This window comes from Trachypithecus francoisi, unplaced genomic scaffold (genome assembly GCF_009764315.1).
Source record: "Trachypithecus francoisi isolate TF-2019V2 unplaced genomic scaffold, Tfra_2.0 Lachesis_group0, whole genome shotgun sequence".
NCBI classification, from domain to species: domain Eukaryota; kingdom Metazoa; phylum Chordata; class Mammalia; order Primates; family Cercopithecidae; genus Trachypithecus; species Trachypithecus francoisi.
In genome coordinates, this window is record NW_022681453.1 from 40,540,004 (window position 1) to 40,561,620 (window position 21,617).

The 21,617-nt window shown below is 47.5% G+C and overlaps 2 long non-coding RNA genes across 2 annotated transcripts in view; one reads left to right on the plus strand and one right to left on the minus strand.

The window, feature by feature from the left end:
* LOC117083134 overlaps nt 1-9,476 on the plus strand; it is a 28,889-nt gene extending 19,413 nt beyond the window's left edge. The window contains exons 5-6 of the long non-coding RNA XR_004436957.1: nt 4,825-4,835; nt 9,465-9,476. This is a non-coding gene — a long non-coding RNA (uncharacterized LOC117083134). The remainder of the gene's footprint in view (nt 1-4,824; nt 4,836-9,464) is intronic.
* Nucleotides 1,672-10,644, minus strand: LOC117083133. Its single transcript, XR_004436956.1, has 3 exons — nt 10,502-10,644; nt 9,349-9,725; nt 1,672-1,875 (listed from the first exon to the last, which is right to left on the minus strand). It is a non-coding gene; the product is annotated as an uncharacterized LOC117083133 (long non-coding RNA).
* Between the last annotated feature and the right edge of the window lie 10,973 nt (nt 10,645-21,617).

Genomic DNA, 21,617 nt, shown 5'->3' on the forward strand with positions numbered 1-21,617 from the left:
TAGAATACAAACCATGCTGACTAGAGACCCATGCATAACTAGCAATAACCCAGGTTGCAAGGGCAAGCACAATTTGGGAATGCCTCGTGGGCAGAAGCGCAGTGTCACTGGCCTTCAAAGGATGTGTAGAATGTTGACAGTTGGAAGCGGGGCGGATGACATTCCAAATAGAAGCAGAATGAGCAAAGGCAAAAAGGCCAGAAGACAGAGGAACTCTGAAGGGCCGAGGAGCTGCTCTGCAGCTGAGCAGGAGTGAAGATTTGACAGCGAGGTTGTCGCCAGGTACAGGAAGTATTGATTGCTAGTCCAAGGAAGGTGCACTAGATTCTTGGAACAGACGCTATCAGTATCTGAGGTCAGGTGAAGGTGGGGAGTACGAGTCTGGGTGAGGCAGCTCCCATTGCTTAAGGGCAAGCCTCAGGAGAAGGTTGCAGGTGTGAGCCTCTACCTGCAGCAATGCAGGCAGCGGCTTGGAAACGGGGGTAGAAAAAAGACCCCATGGGATTTGGGTGGGGCACACCAGCCTCAGCTACACTAGGGAAAATCCAGGTGCCTAGGTCTTAGAGCAGGTGGAATGAAGGACATGGAGATTTGGAGCCAGGTCTGGGCTGAAGTTGTGGGTCAGGGATTCGTCCCAATACAGAAGATGGTAACAGCTGGTAGTGGAGGAGATCACTGAGACAAAGCATGAGGAGTTCAAAGACAAGGGCAGAATGAAGATGGGGGTTGGAAGAAACTGAATTAAAGAGATCGGTGTGCCTGAACTCATTTAATTAGACATCTGTAGTCACTAGATAATCACCACCAAGGGTGAAAGCTAGTGCCTTGGGGAGTTTCAATAAAACTTGTCCCCAAATCTTCAACATGCTTTAGGGGCAGGAAAAAAATATCACACTGCTCCCACATGGCTGAGGTTTATTTTAATAGGGGGCATTTGAGAGATACAAAGTCCTTACTCGAAAAAGTGATCAGGGTTAGTTGAGAGCTTGGGCTCTGGGGTTGGATGCTTAGATTTGGATTCCAACTTTACCAATTATTTAAATGGGAGACTCTCACCAAGTTACATACTGATTTGCCCCTCAATTTCTTCCTCTGTAAAAGATAAAGAATAACAGTTCCTATCTAAAAGAGTTGATAAGAAGATGCATGGGATGCTACATGTAAAGTGCATAGGACAATACTGTGCTTTTAATAAATGCTGTATAAGTAATTGTCACATTTAGTCATGTACTATGGCCAATGGGGGGTGGTATTTGTGGTTGGGCTGGAACTTAGGGGGTCTCTCAAGTCACCTCCACAGTGCTAAAGGGCAGGAGCTCTGGAGCCAAACTGTCTGAGTGCCAGTCTTGGCAATGCCACCTGCTAACTCTGAGACCCCGTGCCCTGGTTTTCTTATCTGTAAAATGGGGATATAAATGGCACCTACTAATCTTGTGGGGTTGTTATGCACATTAAAAGAACCCATGCATGTAATATGCTCAGAATAGTGCCTGACATGTAGTGAGTGCTCAAGAAGTGCTTATCATAATGATTACTACCCCTTCTGTTCCTTCTTCTAAGCTCAGACACAACAAGGCCAACCTCACAATGCACACAGCTCCATCCAATAAGCTAGGATTCCCAAATGGAATGGTCACCAAAGATGTTACACCAGACACTTTGGACATTAAGTGGACAAGAAAATAATATATATTATTTGTGGCATGGCTCTAGCTCACATCTCTGTGTGCGGGAGCCCGCATTTATCAGATGGTCTCTTGAGAAACTCTTCACTCTGCAAGGCTCTCAGTTGGGAGTGAAGCCCTGATTTTACCATATTTTAGAGTAACTCACATAAACTCTGGGGTCCATGTCATTCAGTCTTTGAGCAATAGCCTGTTGGAAGAAGCATAGAGACAAAGCCTGAAGTCATCTCTGAAGGAGGTGGAAGAGGCTCCCATCCACCGACAGGCCTTCTTTCTATGGCTGGCAACGGCCCTAGAACCCCTGACCCCTTGCTCTTTTTCAGTTCTTCATTCTCAACTTTCTACTCCAGCTTTTGCAGACATTCAGGCTTCAGGGTCTCTGTCTTTGAAACCCTATTCTTCTTCCTTCCCCCTTCGCAGACCTGCCTCTCTTCTTCATCCCCCTTCCCAGACCTCCTGAGACCACAGTACGAAGTGCTGGAATGGGTTGGCTGAACCAACCCTCATTAGAGGGCCATGAGGATGAGGAACTGAAAGGTGAAGACAAAATTCCCCTTGGACATAGGGATACATTGGGGGCGAGGGAGGTGGGAGGCCCTTTCATGCTCTTAGCTCAAACCATGCTCTCTGCCTCTCATGGGCACCAGCTACACCAGTCTCCTTATGTGGCCCACGTAGGCCACGTGCTCTTCCAACTCTCTGCCTTTGCTTATACAGCTCCCTCTGCCGGAAATGTTCTTCTCCCGCTCTTGTTACATCTCATTCTTCAAGTTTCAGCCTAAACATGCCCTTTTCAGAGAAGCCTTTGCAAATCAACTTCTCCAAGTTGCCCCATCCCTCTCCCTGTTTTTCTCTCTACATTCTCTTAGTTCGTCTTCCCTTTGTAGCACTTACTGTAATTTGTGGTTCTTTCATTTGTTTACATTTTTTTTTTCGATCAGCCTCTTTAGAATCCAAGCTCCAAATTCCATGAAAACAGAGACATTACAGAAGCATCCCCAGGGCTGGGCACTTAGTAGGGTTCTCAGTAAATAGTTACGAATAAACAAATAACGGAATGATTGTTTTACATCTTCAATTCACGAGCAGTTGTGTGACTTTGGAAAACTCACTTAACCACTCTGGGCTTTATTCACGTCTAAAGGGATGGCGAAATTTACTCTGACTTCCTCTAGAGGCAGTCATAAGGACCAGCCCCACAAGGCAACCACAAAACACCTCAAAATGCAAAAAGCTTTACTATGTAGAAGTATTAGTGAGCCCTAAAAGCTGAAAGTTTGGAAAGATGTAAACAGCACTGAATGGTGCCTGTTGCTGTGTAGTAGGGTACATTTTGTTGGTGCATTCTCTTGTTTTGAGTTTTCACTCTTTTCATGCTGCCCTGACCCTCAGTATATCGGAAGGAGCACACCCAAGGGGTAGCGTGCAAGTAGGCAAATGATCTGCCGCTAACTGCTGCCGCTAACTCACCTACTGTCAGTTGCCAAAGTGCCTGTCTACATGGACAGCAGCTTTCCAAGAAAAGTATACATCACTCTCTAATGCTGGTCTGGTTTGTTATTATCATATCGTTCAGCTCTAGCCCCATGATACATCGCAACTAAACGATCTACAAGGGGTAACCCTCGCTTGGCCTTCCTAGAAAATGGGCAAAGTTTTGCAGAAGGGTGGAACTCTCTGCCACCACCTCCACCCTAAAGCAGAAGAAAAGCAAGCTAGGCCTCCAGCCTCGTCACACGACAGCTTTGCTATTATTTAGCTGACTAAATGCCCCCTTTTCATATCTGCACCTGGAGTCACAAATCAATCACATCTGCTTGCCAAGCGCTCTCCTGCCTTGTGATTAGCAGGCAGTGCTGAGACTGACAGGGAGGTGTGGGGGCCTGGGCTAACCCTCTTGCATTCTGTTCTAGCACCTGAAATTGATCTTGCTTCTTGCATTTCTCCTCTCCTTTCTTCTCTACTCATCTGTTTACCACCCTACAAACTGCGCTTATTTAGGGCTTGGGAAGACATGGCCATGTCCCTGATTTATTTCAAATAAGCAGAAAATCAATAATCTAGATACATCCCCTGTGTGCCTGGTTGAATGCATCTTAATTTTGTCCCATCCAGGGAGGGTAGCACTGTCTGTCTGTATGCCTACAGCATCCACAGGAAGAAAGACTGGTGGATTACCACCACTCCAGAATGTTCTGGAGCAGTACTGTCCAATAAACTTTTGGCAATGATCAGACTATTCTATATCTGTACTGTCCAATATGGTAGCCACCAGCCAGTGACACGTGGCAATTGAGCAGTTGAAATGTATGTAGCTAGTGCAACTGAGGAGCTGAATTTTTAATTTAATTTAAATCTAAATAACCTCCTGTGGTTAGTGGCTATGGTATTGAACTATGCAGTTCTGGAGCAGGACTTTTCAAACCTGTGTGGATAGGAATCTCCGTATCAGAATTTTTTTTTTTTTTTTTTTTTTGAGATAGAGTTTCACCCTTGTTGCCCAGGCTGGAGTGCAATGGCACGATCTCGGCTCACTGCAACCTCTGCCTCCCGGGTTCAAGTGATTCTCCTGCCTTCGCCTCCCAAGTAGCTGGGATTACAGGCATGCGCCACCACGCCCAGCTAATTTTCTATTTTTAGTAGAGATAAGGTTTCTCCATGTTGGTCAGACTGGTCTCGAGCTCCCAACCTCAGGTGATCTGGCCACCTCGGAATCCACAGAAGTTTGAAAAGCCCTGCTCCAGAACTGCACGGTCCAATACCATAGCCACTAACCACATGAGGTTATATAAATAGGAATGAGATCATGTCCTTTGCAGGGACATGGATGAAGCTGGAAACCATTATCCTCAGCAAACTAACACAGGAAGAGAAAACCAAACACTGCATATTCTCACTCATAAGTGGGAGTTGAACATTGAGAACACATGGACACAGGGAGGGCAACAGCACACACGGGGGCCTGTTGAGAGGTGGAGGGTGAGGGGAGGGAACTTAGAGAGCAGGTCAACAGGTGCAGCAAACTACCATGGCACACATATACCTATATAACAAAACTGCATATTCTGCACATGTATCCCCCTTTTTAAGAAGAAATAAAATAAAAAACAAAACAAACAAAAAAACCAGTAAAATGCAGATTCTGAAACAGTAGGTCTGAGAAAGGGCCTGAGACTTCTCAAGGATGTTGATGCTCCTGATCCCTGCTCCAGCCTTTGAGTAGCTGGGGACTGAACTGTTGGTTCTCAAACTCGATTGCACTTTGGGCTTCCCTGGGGAGCTTTAAAAAATACTGATGCCTAGGTCCTGCCCGAGTGACTCTGATGTAACTGGTGAGGGTGCAGCCTGGGCATCTGGATTTGTTAAAAGTCCAAGGGGATTCTAGTCAGCAGCCTTGGCCACTCACACTGCGTTGCAAATGACCTAGTTAATGCTTTTTAAAATAATCTGTCATTGCAGAGAACAGGGCACTAGCTTTACACTAATCTCAGAAGAGATCTTATTGGTTCATGGCCAAATCTTCATGGAGTTTAGACTGCTTTTGCCCATCCTAACTAGAATGGAAGCAAGCTTTTTAAGGTCTATCCAATCAGAGCATGTGCAGCTCTGGAGATGGGGTGGGGTGGGGTGGGGAGTTGGGAGTTGGAAGGCCGGTAAGAATCATCCCAGGAGATACCCAGCCTATATCTGCTAGCTCTACCCTAGCCCCAACCTGGGATTCTATGTCACTACAAAGCCCTACCTGAGCCAACCCCTCCTAGTCCTCCTACCGGAGACTGAAAGCCGTATGGATTTCAGACCTTAGGCTTCTGGATCAAAGTTCCTGCATTTGAACTTTAATTCTGCTGCTCATTAGGTTTGTAACTTGTACAAGTTATCTACACTATCTGGGCCTTGATTTTCTCATCTGTAAAATGGGAATACGTATAGTACCTTTCTCCCAGACTTGTGTGAAAGTTGGCCTAGTTCCCAGCACTGTGTGACAGTACTAAGTGTCAGCTTTGTTATTAATCCCTCACCACATATCTTTCCCATCGTCTGTGCTCCAATCCCACTGAACTCCTTCTAGTTTCTCTCTTTTTTTTTTTTTTTTTGAGATGGAGTCTCACTCTGTCGCCCAGGCTGGAGTGCAGTGGTGCGATCTTGGCTCACTGCAAGCTCCGCCTCTCGGGTTCCGCCATTCTCCTGCCTCAGCCTCCCGAGCAGCTGGAACTACAGGTGCCCGCCAACACGCCTGGCTAATTTTTTTTTGTATTTTTAGTAGAGATGGGGTTTCACCGTATTAGCCAGGATAATCTCGATCTCCTGACCTCGTGATCCACCCGCCTCAGCCTCCCAAAGTGTTGGGATTACAGGCATGAGCCACTGCACCTGGCTTCCTTCTAGTTTCTTAAGCCCACCATGCTCCTGCTCACCCAGCACCCCGGCATATGCTAGTGTTTCCTGCACGGATTTATTTTCCTCTCCTTTAGGCTTACTTAATGCCTCCCAACTTTCCTCAGATCAGCCCACCTATCAGTTCCCTTGGAAACTCTCTTGTCTCTAATCCTTCTCAGCCCATGCTCATTAGCACTTAGTGTGGTCCATGTTTATTCATTCAATATACATTGTTTGAGCGCCTACTATATCCCATGCATTGCTTTCTGCTCTGGGAATTTTGTTCTCTGCAGAGAACAATCAAGTATTTTATGAAAAGAAAAATGTGTATTCTTATGAAGCTTACATGCTGGGATAGATGGTCTATAAACAGAGAAGTACGCTAGAGAGAAAAAAAGAGCAGGAATGTTGACAGAGTGAGTGGCCAAGAAGGCCATGAGTGAAGAGGGATGATTGTGAAAAGGCCTAGAGGAAGCTGGGCAGACACCTTGCAGGGACAAGCATTCCAGGCAGAGGGAACAGCAAGTGCAAAGGCAAAATTGCAACATCACATTTTGTGTAATCATTGGATTAATCTCTAATGCATCAACACAGATCACAAACTCTATGGCAGAGTGCAGGAATCGTACTTTCTTGTTCTTAGCACCCAGCTCCTTGGCATGTAGTTAGGCACTAAATATGTGTGGAATGAATCCACTCACTGGGCATTCTGGAATTTCTAGAGAATATGTGTTGGGGATAGGGGCAGGGGGTAGTTTGTATTCACCCAAGAATCTTTCATCAGTTTCAATACCTGTCACGTGTTGAAAATAACTGTGTCAGGCCGGGCGCAGTGGCTCAAGCCTGTAATCCCAACACTTTGGGAGGCCGAGACGGGCGGATCACGAGGTCAGGAGATCGAGACCATCCTGGCGAACACTGTGAAACCCCGTCTCTACTAAAAATACAAAAACTAGCCGGGCGACGTGGCGGGCGCCTGTAGTCCCAGCTACTCGGGAGGCTGAGGCAGGAGAATGGCGTAAACCCAGGAGGCGGAGCTTGCAGTGAGCTGAGATCCGGCCACTGCACTCCAGCCTGGGCAACAGAGTGAGACTCCGCCTCAAAAAAAAAAAAAAAAAAAAAGAAAATAACTGTGTCAGGAGAAAAATCTCTTGAAATGGAATACTACTCTTTTCTTTTTCACATTTCCTTTAAATGATCTCCCTTCTACCCAGCCAGAGGGATCCATCACACTGGAGAGGATTAGGATTGTGTGTCAGGAATGCAGAGAGGAAGAAAGAGCTGATGTTCAGATTTCAACTCCTGAAATAGGCACTTGAAGCCCATTTCCGAGAACTCAATAGGCATGAAAGGCAGTGCTTCTGATATACGAAACTGGTGGTTGTGAAAGGAAAACATTTAATAGCTTTATAGAATTGGGTTTTTTTCTTTCTCCAAATCAAATGGTAAGGCTGTGAAAGAGGAGAACACACATTTATCTACAAGAAATAGATTCAAAAGCAAGTAGATGCGGTAGGGAACCCAGACCAGCTGGGAGGGAGAAGGGTTGGAGGGGCTGGAGGGGTTGGAGAAGGGGGAACTGCAGGGCCCTAGAAGGTCACTCTGAAGGATGGCTTTAAGCAGTGAGCAGTGGCCTAGACCATTTTATCAGTCAGCATCCCCACCAACTGCTCAACCAAAGAGACGTCAGTGGGGGGACTATTGACAAAGGTGTGGGCAGGAGAAAGGAACCAGCAAGGGAGGTTGAGGCAGTCAGACACCAGTAACCATGGGAAGCCCTTATGTTCCTCAGCCTGAAGGGACAAGGGGAGCGGGGCCATGATTCTGATCCCAGGAAGAGCTGGCAGCGCTACTGCCTGAGCCCTGGTGCTGAGGCAGGGAGGGAATGGGGAAGGATTAACCCCAGCTACCTCTTCTCCCACCCTCAGAACTCCCGAGGGCTCCTCCCCAAGGCCAAGGCACCTACTGTATAGCAGGTCCTTTGGGATGCCCCACACCATGCCCCCTGGGTCTGCTTCTCATAAAGCTCAGACTCTCGAGACAGCATCCCACCTCCAGTGCACCCACTTTCTGCTCAGGATGGTCCTTGAAGACAGGGAGTCCTCTCAGTCAGTGCACATGTGAAATCCAGAAATGCAGGGCAGTGAAAGCCCTCACAGGCATCTCTGGTTCTTTGGGGCCTGGGAGCTGATGGACAGATACTGCCCAGTGAATGTCTCCAGGCATCTTGTACTCATCCCAGAGGTCCTAGCAGAATCTTTGTCTCAGACAACATACCCTTAAATTGACTGTCCCTGCTTTCCTGTCCTCTTTCCCTGCTCCCTCACTCCGAGTCCTGAGACCAGCTCTGCCACAGGTTGGGTTCTCTGCAAGAACACTCTGAGATGGAAGATGGGGTGCAAGGTTTTTTATCAGGGAATCAATACCTGTGAAAGGAATGGGGAGGAAGTAGATTTGGGCAGAGGGGGAAGCTGAGATGTGATGCAGGGGTGCAGGATCAGCCAAGCCTTGGGCAGCCCTGCAGGTTGCTGGGAGCATGTCTTGAGTCTCCCATGGGCTGAATGGCCAGGCTTCTGTGCCCCCACGCAGATGAGGATGTGAACAGTCCAGGAGGGCATGTCCGTGGCTGTCTCTGTAGTTTAGGCAAATCTTGAAGGAGGGGCAATCAGTTGCAACAGTGGGGCAATCAGTCCCTCCTGGAAGGGGGTCATGCATGGGGAGCTCCACATTCACCATAAGCTCCTCAAGAAACAGGCTACCCTCACATCCTTATCTGAGGCTCTGCTTTTAGGAGAAACCAAATAAAGACACTGGGTGAGGTATTGCCAGGATCAGCATCCCAGGGCACAGAGAGGATAGAGAAGGGCAGAGAATAGAGGTGGGGGTTGAATGCAGCACATCCATTCAACAAGCACAGCTGACATCCAGTGCTGGAGGCCCAGAGGTGCCCAGTGTGTGCAAGGCTGCCCTCCTGCCTCCTCTCTGAGTGGACACCCTCCCCCTCTTCCAGCACTCAGAGGACCCTGCCCAGGAAAGCCTTCCTGCTTTTACTAGGGAAGAACAGAACCTACTTGATCTCCCTGACAAGTGCCACCTGAGCTAAAGGGGAGTAAAATCTACCCTCATTTAGGGACCATCTCATTTATATCTTTTACAACATTAAACAGAAGAAAGCATCGCTTAGCGGGTGCCCACCCTGACATTCAGCACCACCCTTTGCATTTGCGATGATTACCTCCTTTAACACAGGTGGAAAATGTGACTCAAGAGAGGTTAAGTAACTTACCCAAAGTCACACAGCCAAAACCCAACAGAGCCAGGATTTAGAGACATTCTGATTGACTTCACATTCCATGTAGATGGCACTATGAGGCACTGTCTCAGGAAGTTTACTGCACACAGATTCTCCCATCCTACTCCCCAAGGCAGAGCAGAAGGCTGGGTTGTGGGCTTTTCTGACTTGGGATGCGGTAATTAGACCTCCAGCCCAAACCAGTTTCGAGTGGCTTCTCCCGCGTTCCCAGCCTGTCTTCAATCACGCCGCAGCAGCCTCTGCCTTGTTCATCACCGGCTTTCCTTCTCATGCCTCCTCTAATTTTGCTCCATATCCCTTATGATGAGCCATTGCATAGAGGGTGATTTACAGCCTCCACTCTCATCTGCCTAGGGTTTTAAAAAAAAAATAGAAGAATTAAATTGGATCAAGCGCTCCAAGAACCTGTCTGTGACTTCAGCCTCTCTCGTTTACCCAGTGATGCATCACGCTGTGTTCTAATGGCTTCCTAATGGGCAACTTAATCTGTCATTAAACCCATTCACTAAGCGCCCCTTGCCAGACTCCTTGGCCATTGGTCTGCTTGCTGAGCCATGGCGTCTGTGGGGTGGCCCTGTCCTCAGATTAGCGGGGGTTCTAAGAGGAAGCGCATCATTTCGTCTGGGGTCCCGGGCTCAAATGCCGACGGGGCCAGAGAGGTAAGAAAAGTGAGCAGGGCTGGTGGCTGGGGCTCTGCGACCGTCTAAAGGGCAGCCCCTGCTCGGCCCCCCTCATCGCTGACCTATGGGGATCTGGGCCCAGATCTTCCCATTTCTTGACACAAGTCGGAGATGTACAAGTGTATGTATAATCTTCCCCTTTTAAAAATGTCAGCATCTATTTAAAAACATTTTTTTGAACACTGGGCAGGCCAAATAAAACATGGCAGCCGGCAGCTTTGGCCCTCCTCAGAGCGACCCCGAGATACCCCCCTGTGCTGCTCCCGGCCCCGGAGATTTCCTACAGCTCTGCTCAGCACGGATAAGAGATTTGTTATTATTTATAATAATAAATCGGTCACTTCGCTATCCAATTAGCGGCCGTTGCTCCCCGCTGGAGGAAGAAAACAAACAGGAAGACCCTGCCCTGTTTTGTTTAGGGTCAAACTCGCCTCTGTACCACCTACTGGAGGGACTCTGGAGTTCGAGTTCTGGGGACAAGCGCGTGCCTCTGCTTCCGAATGAGCTCCTTTGACGTGTGGGTCCTGGGCACCAAACCACAGCCACCACAAGCCGCGGATGCTTCCCCAGCGGCTCCGGGAAGGAAAGCTCTGGGCAGGGGCAAAGCTGAGTTTTGCAACCAGTGAGCGGGAGCCTGGGGGCGTGGCCAGGCTGAGGGGGTGCGTTGTCCTGGTAACCTGTAACTTCCAGAACCATCTATCCTTTGGGGACTTCCTGTATGGGGCTGAAGGGCTTTCTTTCAGTCTCTCCTCAAGCTCTGTCAACATCACAGCAACGTATTCCCTTAAAATCCTGAAAAGGTGCCGCACTTGAGAGGCAGTGTAGAGTGTGAACCCTGGAGCCAGATCTCATGGGATTAGGTGACAGGCTCTTAGCTTCTGCGGGAGCTGGAGCAAGACATTTAACCCCTCCAGCCTCAGTGTTATCTGTCAAGTGGAGATCATAGTTGTGGTGACCCTGAAGGTGAAGATTAAATCAGTTAACATACGTAGCACATCTCCTGTAGTTCCTAGGGCAGGGTAAGTACTATGTAAGTGTCAGGAATGGTAATAATAATTTGGGGGAGAATCCGCTGTCCCCTTAGCTCTGAGAGATAGAGGCTCATCAATCTGTGGGATCTCACATTAAGATATAGTTGAGCTGTCTCTGGGATGCCAAACTCCTAGAATTTATCACTTTCTCCCTCTCCATGTATTGTATCCTCTCTCCTCCATCTCCTCTGCTGCAGTTCTACCCCTTTCCAAACCCAACTCTGCCAATACTCCTTCATACCATACACAATTTTCTTCACCTTCCTCTGAACTCACTTTATGCTCTATTGACACACACACAAGAACACTTATCACAATTTGCCTTAGACGGTAGCTATGTGTGGATACGTCTTATCTCCCTGGAGACCGTGACCTCATCTTATTTTTTATATTCACTGTCACACTGTGTCTTCGACATAATAGGTGTTAAGTCAATATTTGCTAAAGATACGTTAAGTGAATAAATGAGTTAGATTCCCTGAAACAACCAGGGAGATTCACCCGGAGAAAGTCTGAAGTTTGGGAGCTTAGAACTCTCAGAATGGACTTGAACTTGGCCAAGGAAATCTCAGGGGCTATCCATAATAAGCAATAATTATAATAAATAATAAAAACACTAGCATTTATTGTGTGTCTGCTGAATGCCAGATGCTGCTCCAAACTATTGACACGGACTATTTTCTGGAATCTTCACACCTGTCTGGTGAGATTTGTTCTACTTTTGTCATCTCACGATCCCAGCTGAGGATGCTGCGGTTCAGGGGAGTGGAGTAATGTTCCTAAGACACAGCTGGCCAGGGGCAGAGTACGGATTTGAACCAGGTAATTTGGTTCCCATGGAAGCAAATATTTGAGCACATACAGTTAATTAGGGAAGTGGCCCCAGGGAGCGCTGGTAGGGAGAAGGGAAAGTGAAACGGAGGGAAGGAAGTAGAGTTAGAGTGTGTTCACAAGCAGGTCATCTCTGTGTGCAATGAAGCTCATTCCCACTGGGGACCACGGGAGACTTTGTAGAATAGAACCTGCCTCAGAGCCATCCTCCCAGAGGCTAGGAAGCATGGGCATTTACCCAATTCCCTTCATCTTTGGTTGGGGCGGCTCTTGGGGACAACCCTGGGCACTTCCAGCCTGGCCAGTGCATGGACTAAGCATGCTCCTGTGGCCAGAGACAGCCCCAGACAGAGTGGCCGGTTTCTGCGGTAAGAAGGTGGTGTTGTGTACAGCAATGGTGAATGCCAAAGGCAGGAGACAGGGAGCCAACACCATCTTCTATACCAGGGGGCTGGTTCCAGAGGCATTCCTCTTTCCACTGGCCCACAGTCCAGCTTTGCTCACCAAAAGGTTCCTTCATTCCCTTTTTCCCTTCCTCCCTTCCTCCCTCCCTCCCTCTCTCCCTCTCTCTCTTTCTCTCTTTCTCCTTTATCTCTTTCTTTCTTTCCTTCTTTCACAGAGTTTCACTCTGTCACCCAGGCTGGAGGTAGTAGCCTCCCAGGTTCAAGCAATTCTTGTGCCTCAGCCTCCTCCGTAGCTGGGATTGCAGGTGCCCCGCCACCATGCCCAGCTAATTTGTGTATTTTTAGTAGAGACGAGGTTTTGCCATGTTGTCCAGGCTGGTCTCAACCTCCTGAGCTCAGGCAATCCACCCATCTCAGCCTCACAAAGTGCTAGGATTACAGGCATGAGCCACCGTGCCCGGCCCAGAAAGCCCGCACTTTCTGATGTTCTTGTCTGGGCAGCGGATGCCTTCTCTAGGGCATTTCAGCCTATTTTTAGTCTCATTATTGTTTCCATCGCCTTGGCATCCTACTTTGTACTTCTTAACACACACGTATATCACAAACATAAATCTCTAGGGGGCAAGACCTCCCTTCTGGAGGAAGTAAGCAAAGCCTGGAAGGTTGAAGCACCTTGATGAGAAACACCTGGGTGGCTCATGGCAGCACAGTCACCAGGCCTTAGCATCCAGAGAATCAGACATGAGTTTTGTTTTATTTTTATGTATTTGTTTATTTGGGGGGTAAAAATATTGTCCTGTTGACCAGCCTGATGAATATTAGAAATGAGCTCTTATTGGCGAAATTTAAAAAATTCCCAAGACACATGGATGGGCTTAAAACTTTTGAAGCTGTGCCACATAGACGTGCAGGCAGGTAGGCCACTTCCCTAATACTGTTCTTTTTTTTTAGATGGAGTCTTGTTCTGTCACCTAGGCTAGAGTGCAGTGGCACAATCTCTGCTCACTGAACCTCTGCCTCCCGGGTTCAAGCAATTCTCATGCCTCTGCTTTCTGAGTAGCTGGGATTACAGGGGCACCACCATGCCCAGCTAATTTTTGTATTTTTAGTAGAGACGAGGTTTTGCCATGTTGTCCAGGCTGGTCTCAACCTCCTGAGCTCAGGCAATCCACCCATCTCAGCCTCACAAAGTGCTAGGATTACAGGCATGAGCCACCGTGCCCGGCCCAGAAAGCCCGCACTTTCTGATGTTCTTGTCTGGGCAGCGGATGCCTTCTCTAGGGCATTTCAGCCTATTTTTAGTCTCATTATTGTTTCCATCGCCTTGGCATCCTACTTTGTACTTCTTAACACACACGTATATCACAAACATAAATCTCTAGGGGGCAAGACCTCCCTTCTGGAGGAAGTAAGCAAAGCCTGGAAGGTTGAAGCACCTTGATGAGAAACACCTGGGTGGCTCATGGCAGCACAGTCACCAGGCCTTAGCATCCAGAGAATCAGACATGAGTTTTGTTTTATTTTTATGTATTTGTTTATTTGGGGGGTAAAAATATTGTCCTGTTGACCAGCCTGATGAATATTAGAAATGAGCTCTTATTGGCGAAATTTAAAAAATTCCCAAGACACATGGATGGGCTTAAAACTTTTGAAGCTGTGCCACATAGACGTGCAGGCAGGTAGGCCACTTCCCTAATACTGTTCTTTTTTTTTTAGATGGAGTCTTGTTCTGTCACCTAGGCTAGAGTGCAGTGGCACAATCTCTGCTCACTGAACCTCTGCCTCCCGGGTTCAAGCAATTCTCATGCCTCTGCTTTCTGAGTAGCTGGGATTACAGGGGCACCACCATGCCCAGCTAATTTTTGTATTTTTAGTAGAGACAGGGGTTTCACCATGTTGGCCAGGCTAGTCTTGAACTCCTGACCTCAGGTGATCTGACCACCTCAGCCTTCCAAAGTGCTAGGATTAAAGGCATGAGCCACCATGCCCGGCCCCTAATACTGTTCTGGCACATGGGTCATGGAAGAATAGAGAATAGTCCACCAGGAAACCCCATGCCCACTTCATTTCCCCTCCTGACTTTGCAGGCAGCCCTCCTGCAGGCAGTGTAGGCCAGAAGTGAAGAACTTGGAGAACAAACAGACCTGGGTCCAAATCCTGGTTGGATCTGCTATGAAGACCTTGGGTGAGTTATGAAATCACTCTGAAGTTTGGGCTTCTCACTAATAAAATGGGTATAAATGACACTATCTATCTGATAGGGTTGTTGTGGGCATTAAATAAAGTACATGCACATAACACCAGGTACTGTGCCCAGATGCAAACTGACCAGAGGCAGTTTGGTAGAGGACAACCGCAGGTTCTTTTGCAGTACATGCAGAGCAGCCAGTGAAGAGGTTTGAGGTGCTAAGGTTTGCCACTCTCTACATGGCTTTGTTTCTGAGCTTTAAAGAAAGGGACTCTCTACCACACGCTGGAGAGCTTATCAATTATTACTGTTTTAGCAAGCAGGCACAAAAACAGTTCATATGGCCTATTTTGCTGCAGCCAGCACCTAGCATGAAAAAATTCATTCATGAGAGCATTAAATGATTTTTGTCTAGTGATTTTCTTAGGGTAAAGTCTACAGACTTCTCTGAATTCTTCTATCGTGTTCGTGAAAACATGTGGCATGTCTCTCCAGGATTTAAGCCAATCCATATATTGTGAATGCCTTAATTTCACCAAGGAGAGCCCATTTCTAATATGCATTGAGCTGGTCAACAGGCCAATACTTACACAGAGACATGCACACTCTCATTTCTGACATTCTGGGTGCTGGTTAACAAAGCTTTCATTGTTACTCAAGGTGTGGGAAACAAGGGCTTACAGAAGTTAGCTCTAGAATAAGTTTTCTGGCCTTTCATTCTTTTTCTTGAGATGGAGTCTCACTCTGTCGCCCAGGCTGGGGTGCAGTGGCGCAACCTCAGCTCACTGCAACCTCTGCCTCCCAGGTTCAAGTGATTCTCCTGCCTTAGCCTCTCGCGTAGCTGGGACTAAAGGCAGGCACCACCAACCCCAGCTTTTTTTTTTTTTTTTTTTTTTTTTTTTGTATATTTGTAGAGATGGGGTTTTACCGTGTTAGGCAGGCTGGTCTTGAACTCCTGACCTCAAGTGATCTGCCCGCCTCAGCCTCCCAAAGTAGTGGGATTACAGGCATTAGTGTGGCTCAGCTGAACCATTCATTCTTGATTGGGCTGCTCATTATTACCGGGTTATAGATTAAGCAAAATCATAATATCACACTACCTATGCTGAAGGACTTTAAAGGAAAGCAGAAACATCCTAAGCCCAGAAGACAATTAGCATTCGGTAAGTGATAGCTCTTACTGTTGGGACAGGGCCATCCCACATCACCACCTCTACTCAACCCTGACTCTCCAAACTGGATCTACTTTTATGACGTATGGGCTAAATTGGTGAAAAAGCAAGCAACTGTACAATCTTCACTCAACTAACACTTGCCGAGGCTGAGATAAAGGAGGTTTGTATTTCCTATGCAGCATGATTAGGAAGAAGGAGGAGTGGCGGGTGGAGGCTGTGATGAGCTACCGAAATCATCCTTCAGGAGAGAGGCATTTAGGCCCCAGCTGCTGGGAGAGCTGCCTGCTGACAGCCCTCAGTTGTCAGCACCCGAGGGGATTGCCTTGGTAGAAGAGAGCTGCCTCCTTGCCACTGTCACGCCCCCTTCCATGGCGGGCTGCATCTAATGACTGATGGACAAGAAGGTGTGGAGTCCCGAGCCTCTCAGCCTCAACTTGGATGACTCAGAAAGATATTCCCAGCAAAGAATTCCCTGTCGAGTGGGCTGAGACCTTCCTCATGACTACATTGTAGCTCAGTTTCTCCCTTTGCCCAAATTGACTTCCTTCCCTTCCCTTCTCCAGATGTTGATCCCATGAGAACTCCCTCGTAAACCTCCTGCTCGCTAATCTCCATCTTAGAGTGTGCTTTCTGGGGAATGTACCCTGCAAAAGGAATGGAAGGGAAAAGTTGAGCTTGTAGGGGAGGAACATGTTTTTCTCCACCCTCGTCGGATCCCTGGCTTCATCTGAAAATTAAATTGACAAGGGTTAACAGAAGAGCATGGAATTTATTTCATACAAGTTTTATGTGACACAGCAGCCTTTATAGGAAAATGAAGACCCCCAAAAAACAGTGAAACAGTTACCAGGTTTGGGGAAGAGTGAAAAATGGAAAACCATGATAGGACAAAAGGATGTGGGCTACGAGCAGTGAGCGGGGGACACTTAGCAAGGCCTGCTCATGTGAATTCCTCTCAGGGTCCCTCTTCTTCAGAGAGAAGGATGCTCCTTGCTCCCGGTACAGGGAGGGGACCTCTCACGCGAGGGGCTTATGACCTGCTTCAGGGAAGGTCAGAGAGTCCTTCCTGCACCTGTGGTTTCTCAAATTCCTTTAGCTTTAAATATTCAGTATGTCAAGGTGCCATATGTTGGAGTAGTGTGTTCTGAAGCTCCTGAAGCTGCAGCACAAGGTATGTTATTCAGAATTCAGTTCTGGGGCTCATGGAGGGCCTGGGATTGTGATTGTCTTAATAGCAGTGTGAGGACCACCTTTGAAGCCAGGTCCCCAAGGGTCAGCACACAGAGGATTTTATGTTTCCAAACTTCTTCCAGTTAATAGTTAGCAGATGCCAGATTCAAACCTCAAGGCAACTTGCCCCTGGAACCTCTCACTTCTCAGTCTTCTTTCAAATATCTTCCAGTAAACCAAGTGCTCAGGAAGGAGGCTTTCAATGCAAATGGATTCTGCCATGCTCAGAGTACAGCAGGGTCTTGGAGAGCCTTACCACTGGTTCAGACCTGATACTGTCAGATGAGGACACCAAGGCCTGGAATGGAGTATGGACAAATCCAAGGTCTAAATGACTTTGTGGTGGAGCTGGGACACAGCCCCAGACCTCCCAGCTCTGTCTTGAATTTTCTAATTTATTCAGCTCCATCTCATGGAAGGGTTTGGGCGAGGATACTCAAAATCCCACCAGCCTGGGCAAAGGCCTCTTCAACAGTAATAACACCTTTTAGTGAGCATTTACTCTGTGGCAGGAGTCAGATTACACTCTTTGGCTTGTTTAAACTATAATCTCACTGAATTTTTACAATTATCCCATAAAAATAGATATTATACCCATTTTATAGAAGACAAATCAGACTCAGAGAGGTAACATAATTTGCTCAGGGATACCCAGCAAACTGGTGGCCAGATTGAACACACGGTCAATTTCACTTTATCTTGTTTTTTGAGACAGGGTCTCCCTCTGTTGCCCAGGCTGGAGTGCAGTGGCACAATTATAGCTCAGTGCAGCCTCAACCTCCAGGTCCAAGCAGTCCTCCCACTTCAATCTCCCAAGTAGCTGGGACTACAGGAGCACACCACCATGCTTAGCTAATTATTTTTTAAATTTTTATTTTATAGAGACAGGGTCTCACTCTGTTGTCCAGGCTGGTCTTAACTTCTGGGCTCAAGCGATCCTCCTGCCTTGGTCTCCCAAAGTGCTGGGATTACAGGCATGAGCCACCACACCATCCCAGCCTGACTTCACTTATAGTTCCCCGCTTCTCCAGTGTAATTTACAGTCCTTAGTCTTTTTTTTCCAGCCCACTAAAGACTTTAGTTTCCTTGCTGGTCTTTCACCCCTCTGCTCCCTATCACAATTACAAAAGAGGGGGAAATGATGTGTCTTTCAAACCAGTGTTTAGGACTTGCGGTTGCCCTTGAGATCAACATGTCCTGGATTCAAATCTTGACTCCGCTGCTTGCTAGCTCTGTCCCCTGTATGAACCTCCGATTCTTCATTGGCACAATAAGCAGAAAACCTGTGATTCTAAACCCTTCTATCCTGCTGGAGAAAAGGCTAGGCTCCCGGTTAGAGACCTTTCAGGCAATTCTGTTCCGATAAGTCCTCACCCATGGAGTTAGGAGTAACGATGTTCTCAGGGTTGATAATGACTGCAGCAGGGGGAAGGGTGAAGAAGCAGGCAGGAAGGAAGGTGATATTTGAAATATTCAACCAACTAATCATCATTGGCCTTGGTTCAGTTTTCCCATCTGTACAATGCAAATGAAGCTAACAGACCTGCCTCCTGAGGGTGTGATGAGACTTGAGTGAGATAATGCCTGGGAAGTACCAAGGCCAGTGCTTGGTACATCACACATGATCAATGAATGGTTCTATTATTATCATCATCCCAGAGCTAGTGCCTTACAAGGCCTGAGTGTCACCCTCGGACCATGCCAAGAAGCAGAAACATGAGCTATAAGCCAGCAGGAGAATCTAGACTCTAGGTTCTCAGATTTTAGCATGCATCAGAGTCACTCGGATGCAGTCGCTTTCATGGGTGCATGTTCAGTGTAGTCACACGGGGCTGCATGCTCAGAGGGCTCTCTGCTTGGCTCAGTGTCATGTAGTCACTGTCTTGAAAGTCTGAATTTCTGAACAAGGGATTCATTGTGTGTTTTCATTTTGCAGTAGCCCCTGAAAATGATGTAACCAGTGTTGTCTGGAGAACTTATTACAGCATAGATAACTGGCCCACCTCCAGATTTCTGATGTGGTAGTTCTGGAGGGTGGGCCCCTCAGATGTGCATTTCTGACAAGTTCCCAGGTTGTGCTGGCACTGCTGGTCCATAGGCCACATTTTGAGACCAATGGATTGAGACTGTTGTTGTGAACACTGCTTATACATTAGAATTACCTGGAGAACCTAAAAAAAAAAAAGGCAAAATGCCTGGGATCTACCCTCACCCAATCAAATGGAATTGCTATGAGTGCATTCTTGGCTTCAGTTGGTTTAAAAGCTCACCAGGTGGTTCTAATGCACAGCAGGAACTGTGAACCACAGGCTGCGAGCAGAGAATCCTTGAACTTCCCTCAGGAAAAGAGTCCCCTGTGGGCATTACTGACCCACACAAACACCCTATCCTGTCCTAGAACCAGTGCTTTGGGGAATCTCCAGAGACAGGACAAGGAGGCTATATGTTCAACAAGCACCTCAGATGATCCTTATCCTGCCACCAATTAGGAAAAACTGGTGCCTCCCACCATCTGGCCTACCACAAGTCCTAAATGCTCATTTATAAGACACATCATTTTTCCCCGTTTTGTAGTTTTGAGAGGGAGAAGAGGGGCAAAAGACCAGCAAGGAAACTAAGGTCCCCAGTGGGATAGAAAAAGAGACTAAAGGACTGTAAATTACACCGGGGAAGAGGGAAAACTGTAAAGTGAAGTCAGGCTGGGTGTGGTGGCTCACACCTGTAATCCCAGCACTTTCGGAGGCCAAGGCAGGAGGATCGCTTGAGCCCAGGAGTTCGACAGAGAACAGAGCTAGCAACTGGCGCCTGTACTTCTCAATCTTCCATGCACACAGGAAACGCCTGGGATCTTGTTAGGCAGCAGATTCTGGTTCAGGAGGCCTGGGGTGGGGTCTAAGAATTTAGATTTCTCACTAGCTCCCAGAAATGCTGATGCCACTGGTGCGGGGACCACAGTTTGAGAAACAAGAAGGTGATAGGGTGACTAAACATTTGGCGAAGCAATCGCTGGTTGTCCTGTGAGAAAAGAAGCTGGTAAAAAAAAGGCCATGTGCCCCAGCTTCTGTTTGTGTGTGAAGTGTTCATTTCACCTTGAGGAAGCCGGATGTTAGGGCTCATTCTCAAAGTGGAGTCTGAGAAGTTCCAGTTATGCTACGGATAAGGACCTCGGCACGTGGCCGACATTCATCCCCCAGAAGAGTTCTTTTTTAAAATTTTTTTTTCTAATTTTAAACTCTATTTATTTATATTCTGAGACTGGGTTATGAGATTAGCTAATTTTTTTACTTTTGGTAGACACAGGGTTTTCACCATGTTGCCAGGGCTGCTCTTGAATACCTGGGCTCAAGTGATCCACTCGCCTCGAGTGGCTTCCCAAAGAGCTGGGATTGCAGGCGTGAAGCACTGCATCCAGCCCTAGAGGAGTTCTTTTGCTCAGCCCATCAGAACATGGACCAGAGCTGTGGTTTCAGTTCCTGGTCCTGACACTGGCTGATGGCGAAACTCCGGACAAGGCCACTCCTCCTCTCTGAGCCTCCATCTGTGTACTGGTGAGATTGGCAGGATGTCTATTGGTCTACTTCATAGCTGCTTCTGGACGTCTCACTGTGGAGGTCCTTTGGATAACAAGACTCCACACCAATATTGTTCTTGTTATTTCTGCATATTGGCAGGTTCCTTCTTCCCCTCTTCCCAGTTTTCCTTCATCTTCCAGGTGGCATGCATCATGTCCCTGGAATGCTTACCCTCAGTCAATCCACACACCCCTATGAGCACTCCAAAACTTTTATTTTTATTTTTATTTTTTGAGATGGATTCTGGCTCTGTCACCCAGGCTGGAGTACAGTGGCATGATCTCGGCTCATTGCAACCTCTGCCTCCTGGGTTCAAGCTATTCTCATGCCTCAGCCTCCCGAATAGCTGGGATTACAGGTGTGTGCCACCACGCCTGGCTAATTTTTGTATTTTTATAGAGATGGGATTTTGCCATGTTGGTCAAGTTGGTCTCAAACTCCTGGTCTCCAGTGATCCACCCGCCTCAGTCTCCCAAGATGTAGATTACAGGCCTGAGCCACTGGGCCTGGTCTCCACTCCAGAAACTTTTATAAGGTGGGTGAATGAAAAGTGTAAACAGGGAAGAGGTGGCAAGGATGGATGGCAAGTGAGGGGTGTGGAGACGGGTTCCTTACGAGAACTCTCCAGATTGTGGAAACCAAGACAGTCTCCGCGTTGAGTAGGTGGAGGGCAGAGCACCCAGGTGAAGGGATGGGCACATGAACAGGTGAACTCTATTTAGGGGACAGCAGGGACCCAGGTTGGTAGAACGGGACATGCAAATGGATAATTCTGGGGTCTTTTAGAACTGCAAGCCTCCTAAAACAACCTATTCGTGCAGGAAAACTGAGGCTCTGAGTGAGGACATGTATGAGTAAAGCATCTTCAGTTACAGGTCATAGAAACAATGGTCCCAAGGAAGCATGAAGCCCCGCCTAAGCTGCAGGTGGTTTTTGCAACTGAAATCACAAGCACCTCGCCCACCTGTAGGCAGAGCAGTCGCCAGAAAACCTCCTTTGCCAGAGCACTGTCATAAATTAATCTTTAATTTCCACCGCTGGGTCTGTGGCACAGCTAATCACGACCACTAATTGCCATGACAAGCTTCTCCCTTTTCTTTTTATGTTTCCATATTAGCCTGTTTAGTATGC